Source organism: Cebidichthys violaceus, unplaced genomic scaffold, assembly GCF_023349555.1.
Source record: "Cebidichthys violaceus isolate CVI_PGR_0920_01 unplaced genomic scaffold, fCebVio1.0.p SCAF_11, whole genome shotgun sequence".
NCBI lineage: Eukaryota > Metazoa > Chordata > Actinopteri > Perciformes > Stichaeidae > Cebidichthys > Cebidichthys violaceus.
In genome coordinates this window covers 8,829-21,421 of record NW_027176274.1, presented here as the reverse complement: position 1 = coordinate 21,421, position 12,593 = coordinate 8,829, and the positions used below count along the sequence as shown (strand labels likewise).

General features: G+C 42.3%; 1 long non-coding RNA gene across 3 annotated transcripts in view; it reads left to right on the top strand.

The window, feature by feature from the left end:
* The window catches only part of LOC137891395 (uncharacterized), a 31,367-nt gene extending 20,868 nt beyond the window's left edge, over positions 1–10,499 (top strand). The window contains exons 2-8 of one of the 3 annotated variants that reach the window (XR_011105345.1): positions 711–769; positions 1,068–1,150; positions 1,588–1,754; positions 2,430–2,563; positions 5,334–5,473; positions 8,091–8,191; positions 8,353–10,499. This is a non-coding gene — a long non-coding RNA (uncharacterized lncRNA). Of the gene's footprint in view, positions 1–710; positions 770–1,067; positions 1,151–1,587; positions 1,755–2,429; positions 2,564–5,333; positions 5,474–8,090 lie in introns of all 3 variants that reach the window. The other 2 variants (XR_011105347.1, XR_011105344.1) reach the window with 2 other exon arrangements.
* Positions 10,500–12,593: the final 2,094 nt, after the last annotated feature.

Here is a 12,593-nt window from a genome sequence, read left to right as displayed (position 1 = left end):
AACTATCCCATGTCCGACCTTAAAAAAAAGAGGGGGGGGGGGTATATATAAATTTATATAAATATAAATAACAGATATATAATAAATAAATAAATTGACAATAAACAACAATTGAAAGAGTTACAAAAGTGGATAAAAGCATGCATAATATATTAAAAACACATGCGAAGGAAGATATAAATAACATGTATAAAAAGGAATCCCATGGAGGAGGTGTGGAGGGGGGGTGGGTTTAAGGTATGGCAGACGAAGCTCCTAGATAAAAAAAAAAGGGGGAGGAAACCTGAAGGGGTGATACATGGAGGCCAAGAGTCTTTATTAAAATATTTTAAAAAAGAAGAAAAGGGGGGTATTTAAAAAAAACAGACTGGATTAGTATTTCTCATTTAGCCCACGAGGGTCTAAGGTTCCCAAGTTAAACCAGAGTCTGCTCTGGGGGGTAAAAATGTGGGGGAGACGTGAGCCCAACCACACTTCTATCCTAGCCTCAACCACTACGCTGCAAATGCAGAAATACATTGTGTGATAGTGAGCTCATCAGGTCAAAAGATAATAGAGCAACGTGTATATTTGTGTTTCGAAGGAAAACCCAAGAGTCTCAGTAGTGGCTCTGTGAGGCTATACTCAGGTATGCTGCTTGCTAACATACCCACAATGACAATGTCATCTTAGCATGCTAACATGTTCTAATTATGGGGATTTCATCATAGATGCAGGGTCTCCAAATGGAGAGCCGCAAGGACACCTTGCCCAGCCATCATCAGAGGAGGTAAGTCCATAATAATTAATTTTTTTTGTGTTTTTACAGGTATGGGGGGGTCCTGGAAAAGTATATGGGGGAAGTTAAACACCTCCAAGTGCTAAAAAAATGCTAAAATATAAATAAATAGTTAAATAAGAGAATAAGTGCCATGAAACCACAATAAAACATAAATAACCTACAAGGATGTATTTCCCAGACCAGGACCACTCCATTACCCGACCAAGGATCCACTCTGGTTAATGTGATTGAGGCCTTGGGGGTAAAATGTATTCAGTTTACTCATCCACTGTCTCTCTTTCGCTAGTCTCTGTCCAACCACCAGGATCACAACTCCAGCCCCATGATGAGAAGGTTTTCACTCCCATGTTGTCTAAAGTGTTCATACAGGTGAGTCGTTTTGTTTGCCTTATTGATCAAGTGCAAATGTTTCAATCTTAGAACTAAACTGTTCTTGTTCTGACCAATATAAAGTTTATTACAGACACAGCACTCAATACAATAGACCAAGTTTGTTGACTCTGGCTTAGTCACATGCCAGACAGGTGCACTCAGGTGAGTATGTTGGTTCACCATGAATTTGATATTTTTAAAGTGTCTGCCATGTTTTCCTTTTTTGCGTTTGCTGCCAAGCGAGGCATGTACTAGAAGGTCTTTGATACTTTTGTTCCTTCTAAATGCTGCTATGATTTTGAAATCAGAAAGTGATTCCATGCGGTCCTGTACCCTCTTGAAATTACTTTTGATCTTTAAATTCAATGTCCTAGAGGCAGGAGAAAAGGTAGAGACAAAGGGGACCAGATGGTGATAATTGTCCTCTCTCCTAGGTCTCGGCCCTTGTTGGTAGCCTCGCTGGACATCCACCTTAATGTCCCGGAGGAAGGTCCTGCTGTAACCCTGACGTCTAAGTGCCTGGAAGAGGGTCCTTGTTGCCGACTCGACATCCCCCGCTACTGTGCAAATCCTATGATACCTTATTAACTGTGATTTCACGGTAGGTGTGCTTCGGGTGGTAACTGGATTTATTCAGCAGTGTGTCTGTTGGCTTAAAATAGACTCTCGTACCCAGGCTACTCTCTCCGTTTTCCTTCCTATCCAGAAACACCTCGGTGTCTAAGAATTTGATTTTCTCTGGTTGTAAATTGTATTTCACTGAGATCAAGGGGTGGTGATCGTTCAGGACCGCAATAAAATTGCAAAAATCGGCCTTGGAATAGTTCCAAATCCCGAAGATATCATCCAGGTACCGTACATAAAAGCTTGGTAATTTGCAGCATTTAGGGAAGACAGTCCGCTCCCAGTCCACCATATAGATGTTGGCATAGGCCGGAGCAAACTTCTTCCCATCGCAGTTTCATGGACCTGGAGGTAAAATTCAGAATTAAACTCAAAATCATTTTTACTAAGGCTTAATTCCAAATATGTGAGGGCCTCATCCGGCCTACTGGGGTCAGGGTACTTCCCAAAGATGTCCCGTATTGCTTTAAGACCTAATTGAGTCTCTATGTTGGTGTAGAGAGAGTCAATATCAACAGAAAACAGCATCCCACCGGGTGGCACCATGATCTGCTTCAATTTTGTAACAAATTCACAGATGTCTTTTATGTAGCTCTCATGTTTTTGTGAGAAGGAGTTGATGTAATAATCAATAAATTCCGCTATTCTGTAGGATTCGCTCCCACAATCACACACGATCGGTCTGCCGGGAGGGACCTGATATGGAACCGTCCAGGTCTCTGGATCCTTATGGATCTTGGGCAAGAGATAGAATTTGCGTAGACGTGGAGGGTCCTCACCAGACAGGTAATACCTTTGTTTGGCTGTAATTATCTTTTTATCATACAGGCGTCCCACAATCTCCCGGATCTTTTTCTGGGTATCCAGTTGCAGGGAGCAGGTTAAAGGTAAGTATTGTGTTGTATTGTTTAACTGTCTCTAGGCTTTGGTTAGATATTGATTTTTGTCCATTATGACTATTTTTGACCCCTTGTTCGCAGGTTTGATCATTATCTCCCGGTTGTATTTTAGTTGATTAAGTGCTTCTCTTTCCCCCGTTGATAAATTCTTCTCTCTCTCACTGTTGCAGCAGATCCTCTCCAGGTCCCAGATATCTTGCCTGATCAGTTTTTTGTGAATGTGCTTAATGAAGCTAGACAGTCTTATACTTATTAAATAAATTTAATTGAATTGAACCCGATTTGACCCGTCTATAACTTTTTCAAAGTTTGTGCTAAACTCCTGAAACTGTGTGTGTGTATTCCTAGCACACTTTTGAACTTTTTCTCATCAAGAGTTTGGATCATTTTGTTCACATTGGGATTGGTCTCTGGATAAATGGATTTGGTCAATTCAGTGTAGTGTTTGGGGTCGTTCAGCTGTCGATAACCCTCCCATACATACTGTTCTCTGTCCATGATGACAATGGCATTGCCCCTATCAGCTGGCTTGATGATGATATGTTTGTTACTGTTCAGTTCTGTCAGTGCTCAAACCTCCTCAGTACTGAGGTTGGGTGGCACACGATGGACAATTAAACTCAGTCTCAAAATACTGAATGTCAGCCTTGATGAGAGCAGTGATTTCACTGGGTGTTTGTCCCTGGGGAGGAGTCCAAACTGATTTCTCAATGAAAGGCAGCGGCTCAGAGTCCCGTTCATAATAAGCTGCCAGTTTCAACTTCCTGTGATGCTGCTGCATGTCATAACGACTTTGCTCCTTCATGTCTTTATTTGTGCCCTTTGTGGGGATAAAGTTGAGACCTTTTTTAAGCAGAGCAAGTTGGTTATGGTGTCGTTAATTTAAACTTTTTAGTTAAATTAATAACAGTCTTATCCCCCTCCTGTGGAGCAGGTTTATGGGGATAATTATTTTAAGTGAGCGCACCAATGATCCAGCATGTTCTGAGCTGTGTCATAAGTCCAGCGCAGCTTATCTGGTCCTGTTTTAAAGTCGGTGCTTGTTAAAGCAGGAATATACTCGCTCAGAGCAGAGATGTACTCGTTCACGTGTGAGACGCAGTCTCTCCTTCAGTGGAAGATTGGGGGAGACGTTCACCTGAGGAATGAAGATTTCCGCCCAAGGAAACTTGTGTTTAGCCAATTTCAAAGTTCTTTGCAGTGTTTGATAGCTGTCTCTTTGGTTTTATGGACCCGGTTGTTTAGGCCAAAAGCCATGATGATTGTTTCCACTGTATCTGTGGATGTGGCTTTGTCCAGTAGCACTTCAGCATGTCTGAAGGTGGCCCCTGGGAAAGCATCAATCTGCAGATCTGAGTTGTTGTGTGGTGGGAGTGTGTTGGTATTGGAGTCACCCATAATTAACCATTTTTTGCCCACATTGAGTCTCCAATCCTGTGATTTTCGTGATGTGGTGACATGTTTCGTAGGTCGGTGTAACATCGGTGTCTGTGGTGTGAAGACCGTAGCTGTTGGAGTTGAATCCAGTCGGGTCTGCACCGCTGTTTGGAGACTGCAGGTCCTGATGAGAGTCAGTCTAATGGACCGCAAGCTGTCCGGAACCGGAGAGGGTGGCTCTCTGTCCTCCTCGTTCATGAGTGGATCCAGCTCCTGTTGTGAGAGTTCCATAATGAAGCTCGTTCTGGAAGCCACACATCCATTGCAGTGTGGGGAGGCTGGAAGAAGAAGCGGGGGGGCTGGGGGGACTCCGGTGGAATGGCTGGCCTACTGATGAACAGTCTCTTTGTGGTTGTTGATGGAGCTGTTGAAGGGTTGGTGTAGGCGGAACTATGTTTTGTGTGTTCTCACAGTGTTGTGAGAGGGGCACAGCAGGAGTGTCCAGAGCCATATCAGTCACCTGTGTTAGGCTGGCTGCAGGTCTAATGAGAGTCTTTAACTGGGTGGGTGGGACTACATCGTGTGGCGGAGTAACGGGTGTTAGGAGGACTGTGTTGGTTGGTTCCCTATATACCTCTGCTGTAATTGAGTGCGTGATAGCCGCCCTTGACGCACCAGCAGCTCCGTCTGGTCGCACATGCTCCAAAGGTTGCGTAACGGTGTCGTTTTGGACCGCTGCAACTCGGGATGTCGGTGGAGGATTTTGAGACTGAAGCATGAGCAATGTGTCTTCAATTACACCTTCAGTCTTGGCCAGTGTGTCGGGTGCCAATCGTTGACCGAGATTTCTCCTAGCCCAGGCTGAGGCTACTTCACATATATATATATATATATATATATATATATATATATATATATATATATATATATATATATATATATATATATATGTGAAAAATAAATACAGGAATGAATAAATAAAAGAATAGATAAATGCTGAAATGAATAGAGGAAATATTTAAATGCATTAATAAATGTAAAAATTAATAAAATAAGAGGAAAAATGTCTTAATTATAAATAAATCTAATAATAAGTGTATAGCTAAATACAGGAATGAATAAATAAAAGAATTAATAAATGCTGAAAAAAAGTGTTTTTGTCCTTCACATTTTGTCTTTTTTGTGACATACACAGATAGATGTTGATGAGTTTATTATTTAATGATATTTAGGCTGTTAGTTAAAGATTAGTAAGGCTGCTTGATACAAATGTTTTGCAGGTCCTTGGAAGAACCTCGAGACAAGTTAAACAGTTAGGAGGGGGTTAAAAGAGACACTGATCTGGCCTTTGCTGACTGAGAGGAAAGACACAATTCCCCTCCTCTTTACAAGAGCATCTGATTTACAGTGCAGACCACAGGTAAGTGATCGCATGATGCTGAGTCAAAAACACTCCTCTGAACGCACACAAATGACTTTCTCACAAATGACCCTGAATAAAGAATGAAGGAAATCAAGACATAATGAAATAAATCGAATCAGGTCAAATGTTTTGTTTTCAAGCAAAGGAGTGGCTTGGTAGGTGGACTAAATGTTTGTTCTAAAGATGCAGTTTTTGACATGAGTGTACGCACACACGCGCGCGTATATATATATACACACACATACAGATTTACAGTGTGTTTTTATATATATACATATATGTGTGTGTGTGTACAATATACACTGTATAAAAGTCTTGGAAGCTCCAAATATTTTCCTATCTTCTATATGTAAGTATTTCTTGCTGGACTTGCCCCTGATCCACCGTGTGCTCTATACATGAACACTGTAAGAGCTTTGTTATCTTCAACACATGTTTATGACAGTAAGTGAAATGCTTTTTACCAGAAACTAACAAGTCCAGAGCTACTTACAGCACTCGTCAACCCTTCTCACTGACGGTGCCATTTTTTTTTTTTCTTTTTTTCTTTCTGACCATTTTCATGTCTAACAAAATCCCCGGCTCATTCTCACATCACAGAGACTGTTTTCATTTTTTAATTTGCTTTAATTTTCAACTTATTGGCTTTACTATGGCTGAGGCTGCCCTTTGTAATTGTGGGTAATTACCAATACCGAATTGAATCCCTCACTAACTGGGTTGAGCGCGTGTCTTTTGCTGTCTCATTCCTGCACACACTAATATTTGTAAACACTTTTATTATATGTCCTTTCTTTACATAGAATACTGTATTTCACGTCTGTGTCGAACATATTTAGTGTTGCTGATGTGACAGAAACCGCAGTGAAAAAGCACAGAGGGCAAACAGTACCTCTGCCTCACTGAAGGGGGCGTGCGAGAGCCCACGGATTTATCGCGTCAAGCTGCACAGAGCAGATCGACCCAGACAGGAAGTCAGACACCGATAAGGGATATAGCATCCGGTTATTTTTCAAAATAAAACAGCCGAAGCTGTGATCCGGATTGCGGTGCACTCGCTCCTCCCGGTGGAATCAAATATGTACTTTACCTATGTGTTTGTAAAGAATGCTGATATGAAATATGAAAAAAACCTGTCTTAAATGTACAGGCTGACAATTGAATGGTGATTTAAGCTATTGTATTGGGTTCATATATTTGTAAATCTGACTGTGAAAGAGTCAGTGTCTCACCATTCACTGATTTACCTTCACCTAAAAGTAATTTTCCCTGAACATAGCCTGACCGGACATCACAAAGACTATGTCTACTTGTTATATACAGTCTATGGTTGTGACTTATAAGGCAAAGTGTTGCTGTGATGACGTGAAGATTATTTAACTATTATTAAATCACTAGATTATGTGTACAAAATAAGGACTCTTGTTTTGATAACTTCCGCCCACATTCACGGAAATGATTGCTTGACCTTGTTGTATGAACGTCAGTTTTACGTAACTACACAGTTTGGTTTTTGCTTAGTCACTCTCCATTTGCAATTGACAGAGAGAGAGACCGTTGAATTCAAATTTCGATTTGAGTTTGAATTGAGAGACACATACAAACAAAGACACACGGATTAAGAGAGAGAAGAGAGATTCTTTAAGGAACTTTGGACGATTTTGAACTCGGTGAGTGTTTATTTTAACAGTTTTAACTGTGACAAAGGGGACAGATGTAGCTGCGCTAGCTTGTTGGCATGCTAACGTCAGTATCTGCTACTTAATGTGATGTTGCTAGTGTATATACTGTTGCATTGTGCGTCTTAGAACGCTGTTAAGATTACGTTAGTTGCTATCACTGGTCTGTTAACACTACTCAGCACTCAGAGGAGATCTAGTTAGCTGTTAGCAGCACGTGTTTAGCTGGAGTAACATAAAGCTAACATTCGCTAATCGGAGCTAATAAAGCTAAGAGCTAACAACGCACAGACGGAGTGAGCGTTTATGTTCTAAATCATGAAGGTTCACTAGAGTCCCGAATGTGTTTATTTTACATTGGAAATGTTTATGAAGATTTTAAATTAATATAATTAAAAGTAATAATGGAATTAGAATCATAACAGTGCTATTGAAGTTTTTAACATTGAGTAATGGGTGCAGCAGTGGATGTTTCTAGAAGAAAAGACAGCGGGTGTCACACAAAGGCGCTATGTGGACTTAGCTTATGTTTTATGAATGTTGTAAGGAGAAATATCCATCTATCTAATTACATTTTTTTTTTTTTTTTCCCCTCATTTTTTTTTTGTGTTGTTAGAGATGGCAAGTAACCACAAAGTGTTCTAACAGTGTAACATAACAGAATGTGTTTCTGAGCTCCTGCACAGCATGCTGATCGTCAATATAAAAGGGTTAGGGGTTAGGGTTAGGGTTAGGTAAAGGAGAAAAGAAAGGAAACTCTTGCTGTCTTTTAGGTAGCCAGAAAGCACGGGCTCACAGACTTGTCTCAAACACTTGTTGTTCTCCAAAGAAGGGGGTTTGTATTGCCTATTTTGTAGATGTCCAAGTGGAAGCGTCCCAATCATCATCAAAGGAGGTAAGTTCCTAATATTGGATTTTTGTGTGTGTTTTTTTAGAAAAAACAGGTGTGTGAGGGTCCTGGAAGAGTATGTATGGAACGGAAACCACCTCTGAGTACTACGAAAGTGCAGAGAAAATAAATAAATAAATAAATAAGGTAAGTGCATCAAACCAAAATAAGATGAAATATCTCAGAGGATGTGTTTCCAGAAACAGGACCACTCATTAACCACACAGGGATCCGCTGGCTCTAGTTGGTTTGATTGAGGCCGTGGGGGAACAAGGTGTTCAATTTCCTCACCCACTGGCTCTCTTTAGCCAGTCTTTGTCTTACAGACCACCCGGATCCCGACTCCAGCCCCACGATGAGGAGATTTTTGCTTCCATGCTGCCTAAAATGCTCATACAAGTGCGTCCTTTTGTTGGCCTTGTTAATTAAGTAGAGATGTTGTTTTAGTCTTAGGATTAAGCTGTTCTTGGTCTGACCAATGTACAGTTTTTACAAACATCACACTCTATACAATAAACCAAATTTTTGGATTGTGGCTCCGTCACATGCCAGACCGGTGCGCTCAGGTGAGTATATTGGTTCACCATGAACTTTCTATTTTTAAAGTGTCTGGCATGTTTTTCTTTTTTGTGATCATCGCCAAGGGAGGCATGTACTAGAAGGTCTTTAATGTTTTTGTTCCTTCTAAATGCTGCTATAATTTTGAAGTCTGCAAATGATTCCATGCGGTCCTGTACCCTCTTGAAATTGTTTTTGATCCTAGCACTCAAGGCTCTAGAGGCAGGAGAAAAGGTAGAGACAAAGGGGACCAGATGTTGATAGTTGTCCTCTCTCCTAGGTCTCGGCCCTTGTTGGTAACCTCGCTGGACATCCACCTTAATGCCCCGGAGGAAGGTCCTGCTGTAACCCCGACGTCTGAGTGCCTGAAAGAGGGTCGTTGTTGCCGACTCGACATCCCCCGCTACTGTGCAAATCCTATGAAACGTTATGATTTGTGATTTCACAATCCCACGATAGGTATGTTTCGGATGGTAACTAGATTTATGCAACAGTGCGTGGGTGTCGGTTGGCTTAAAGTAGACCCTCGTGCCCAGGCTACTCTCTCCGTTCTCCCTCCTGTCCAGAAAAACCTCAGTGTCCAGGAACTCAATTTTCTCTGGCTGTAGATTGTATTTGACCGAGATTGAGGGGTAATGATTATTCAGGGTTAGGGTTAGGGTTAGGGTTAGGTTTGTTGAGAAGCGCGGCCCTCCTAAGAGGGCCACGAGGGGCACTGGCACAAGGGGGCTGTCCTTTAAAAAAAGCTTTGATAAAAGACCCCTAAAATAAATAAAAGGGATAAAAGAATAAAATATTAAAAATTAACCTTAAAAAGTAAATGGAAAATAATAAATAATAAATAATGGTTTACAAACCATTTAAAGGAAAAATAAATGAGAAGGTTAAACAACCCTAAAACACAACAAAATAGAAATAAAAGAATACAGTTTTAAGAAGTATGTTTTAATCAAATCACAATAACAGTTTTGAAACAATTAAAAGATAAAAAAAGGGAAAAGAAAGGAATAAAAACTGTAAAAAATGTTTTGTTTAAAACAGCTTCGCAGTGGAGCACCCGCCAGCGGGGCAGTTGGAGAGGGAGTGTTATAAGGGGAGGGGAGGTTAAAAGTTAAAACAGGATAAAAGCTCCATGTTCAACCCGGGGGGGTACAGGTCCATCCATCGAAGGAACCCTCGTTTTAAAAGGACTAGAAATAAAATTCATAAAAACGGACAACAGGGGATAAGAAATTAAAACAAAATAATACACAGTGTTTCCTTAATAAATATATAAATAAAAACATAAACATAACACAGTATATAATATAATACAATAATAAATAAAATATAGCAAAAATACACAGACACCACATCTAAAAGGTAAGTGCTATTAAAACGGGTGGGAAAAAGGGTAAAACCATGCAGGTGTGGAAAGGAAACACTGGTTAAAAGGGGTAAGTGCTTTAAAAATGTGTAAAATTGTGTTCAATAAAATCATCCCCTGACTGCCGTTAAAAGAGGGGGCGGGGGGGTTTTATAAGAAAGGAGTCCTAAAAAAAACCGTCCAAAAGGGGCCTCGTCTGCCAGCGGGGAGGAGGGCAGTATAGGGGAGGTGTGGCCCCACCATGGGGGGAATTAAATAGATAAATAAATTAAGGTAGAAATATAAATAACAGATATATAATATAAATAAATAGACAAACCAGTTAAAGAGGTTGAAAAAGGTGGATAAAAGAACCATGCATAATATTATAAAAACGCCCACACGTGAAAGACAAAATAAATAACAAATATAAGGGGTACCATGGTGGGGCTGTGGAGGGGGGGTGGGTTAAAAGTATGGCAGACAAGGCTCCCAGATGTAAAAGGGGGGGACGGAAACAAACCTGACGGGGCGATCCATGGAGGGAGAAGGTAAAAGAAAGAAAGGGGGGGGGCTTAAAAGAGCCACAGACTGGGTTAATATTTTTCGTTTAGCCCGTGAGGGTCTATGGTCCCCAGTCTGTGGATCCACTTCCTCTCCGCCGCTTGCCGCTGCGCCGTGCTCCACCGCTTGCTGCTCTCCAGGCCCACACTCTGGAGACCGTGTGAGCCATGGAGTTTAAAATGAACATATAGGACGCTCGTGCCATTCCCCCTGTTGATCATATAAAAGTGCTGCTTGATTCGCAGGTGCAGTTCATTCTTTGTCTCCCCCACGTACAACCTGTGGCAGGCCCCGCACCTCACAGCGTAAACTACATTGGAGGCTGTGGGTGGCAGGGCCTGCCCCAAGTTAAAACCGAGTCTACTCTGGGGGTTAAAAACGTGGGGGAGACGCATAAAACCGATCTCCGAACCTCGAAGCGCTTCCCTCCTGGTCTCTCTCTTATTGAGGTCCGTATGGACCAGGATATCTTTAAGGTTTTTACTTCTACGAAAGGCGGAGATCACACGACTGGCCCCCAGGGCGGCACAGTGCTCCCTCGTCCCCTGGAAATTATCTTTAATAGCTTTTAAAAAATTGTGAGTGCAATTTGAAAACGTTAAAACTAAAGGGACGAGGGAGTGGGCCGGTTTTTGTGGGGTGCCCCTGCCGCCTCTGAAGGTGTCGGCGACCTCCGCCTTGATCGTCCTAAGGAAGCGCCTCGAGTAACCCCTGAGCCTCAACGCGCCAAAGAGGGTGCTGGTCGCCTCCTCGACGTGGCCCGGGAGGGTGCAGATCCTGTGGAACCGGATCAGCTGAGACTTGATGAGACCCCTGTACGTGTGTTTGGGGTGATAACTGGATTTATGAAGGAGTGCATGCCGGTCGGTGTCCTTGAAGTGGACTTTGGTGGCCAGGGTCTTGTTCTGGTCGCTGGATCCTTGAAAGAAGACCCTGGTGTCAAGGAACTCGACCGAGAGGTGTTGGAGGGTATGTTTGAGCTTAATCTTGGGGTGATGTGTATTTAAGATGTCCAAAAATGTGTGAAAGTGCTCTTCAGTGTGGTCCCAGAGGCCGAAGATGTCGTCCAGGTACCGGAAATATAAAAGGGGTTTGTAATGGAGTTTATTGAATGCTGTTCTCTCCCAATGGGCCAGGTAGATGTTTGCATACGCCGGGGAGTATTTCCGGCCCATTGCACATCCGCACAGCTGGAGATAATGTTTATTATTGAAGGTGAAGTCGTTCCGAGTCAGGGTGATGCTGAGGAGTTGAATGATTTCCTTGTCTGGTCTGGATGGGTCGGGGTGTTTACTAAAGAGGTCTTGAATGGCAATGAGGCCGAGGGGGGTTTCTATATTGGTGTACAGTGAATCTATGTCTATGGTGAAGAGAAAGGTATGACCGGGTACCTGGAGGTTTTTAATTTTATTGATAAAGTGGTAGGTGTCCTGAAGATAACTGGGGTGGAGTTGGGAAAGTGGGTTAATAAAGTGGTCGATGTATTCGGTGATGTTATAGGACTCGGAACCGCAATCGCTGACTATAGGGCGGCCGACCGGAATAACGGAGGGGACCGTCCAGGTCACAGGAGGCTTGTGGATCTTGGGGAGCAGGTAGAAGAGGCGAGGCCTGGGTTCATCCGGACCGTCCAGATATTTTTGTTTTGCATTGATGTACTGATTGTTGTGTAGGCTATGTGTGATGTCTCTTATAAGTTGTTGTGTTTCTAGTTGTAGTGAGTGCGTGAGTGGTGCATAATATGTGTTGTTATTTAACTGTCTGTCTGCTTCTAATATGTAGTTATGTCTGTCCTGTAATACAATCTGACCCCCTTTGTCGGCTGGTTTGATGACTATGTGTTTGTTGTTACCCAATGTTTTAAGAATGTGTTTGTGTTGCTGGCTAATGTTAGGCTGCGTGTGTGCAAGGGGGCGCCATTGTGTAAGTGCTGCTAAATTTTTCTGGATGAGTTGGGTGATGTGGGGTGAAAGGGTGTTGGTGTAGGGTTCCCAGGAGGACGGTCCAGTGAACGGCACAGGCTCTCGCCCCGGTGCTCCCCAGAAGTGATCGAGTAACTTAAGCCTCCTGTGAAAGGTGTGG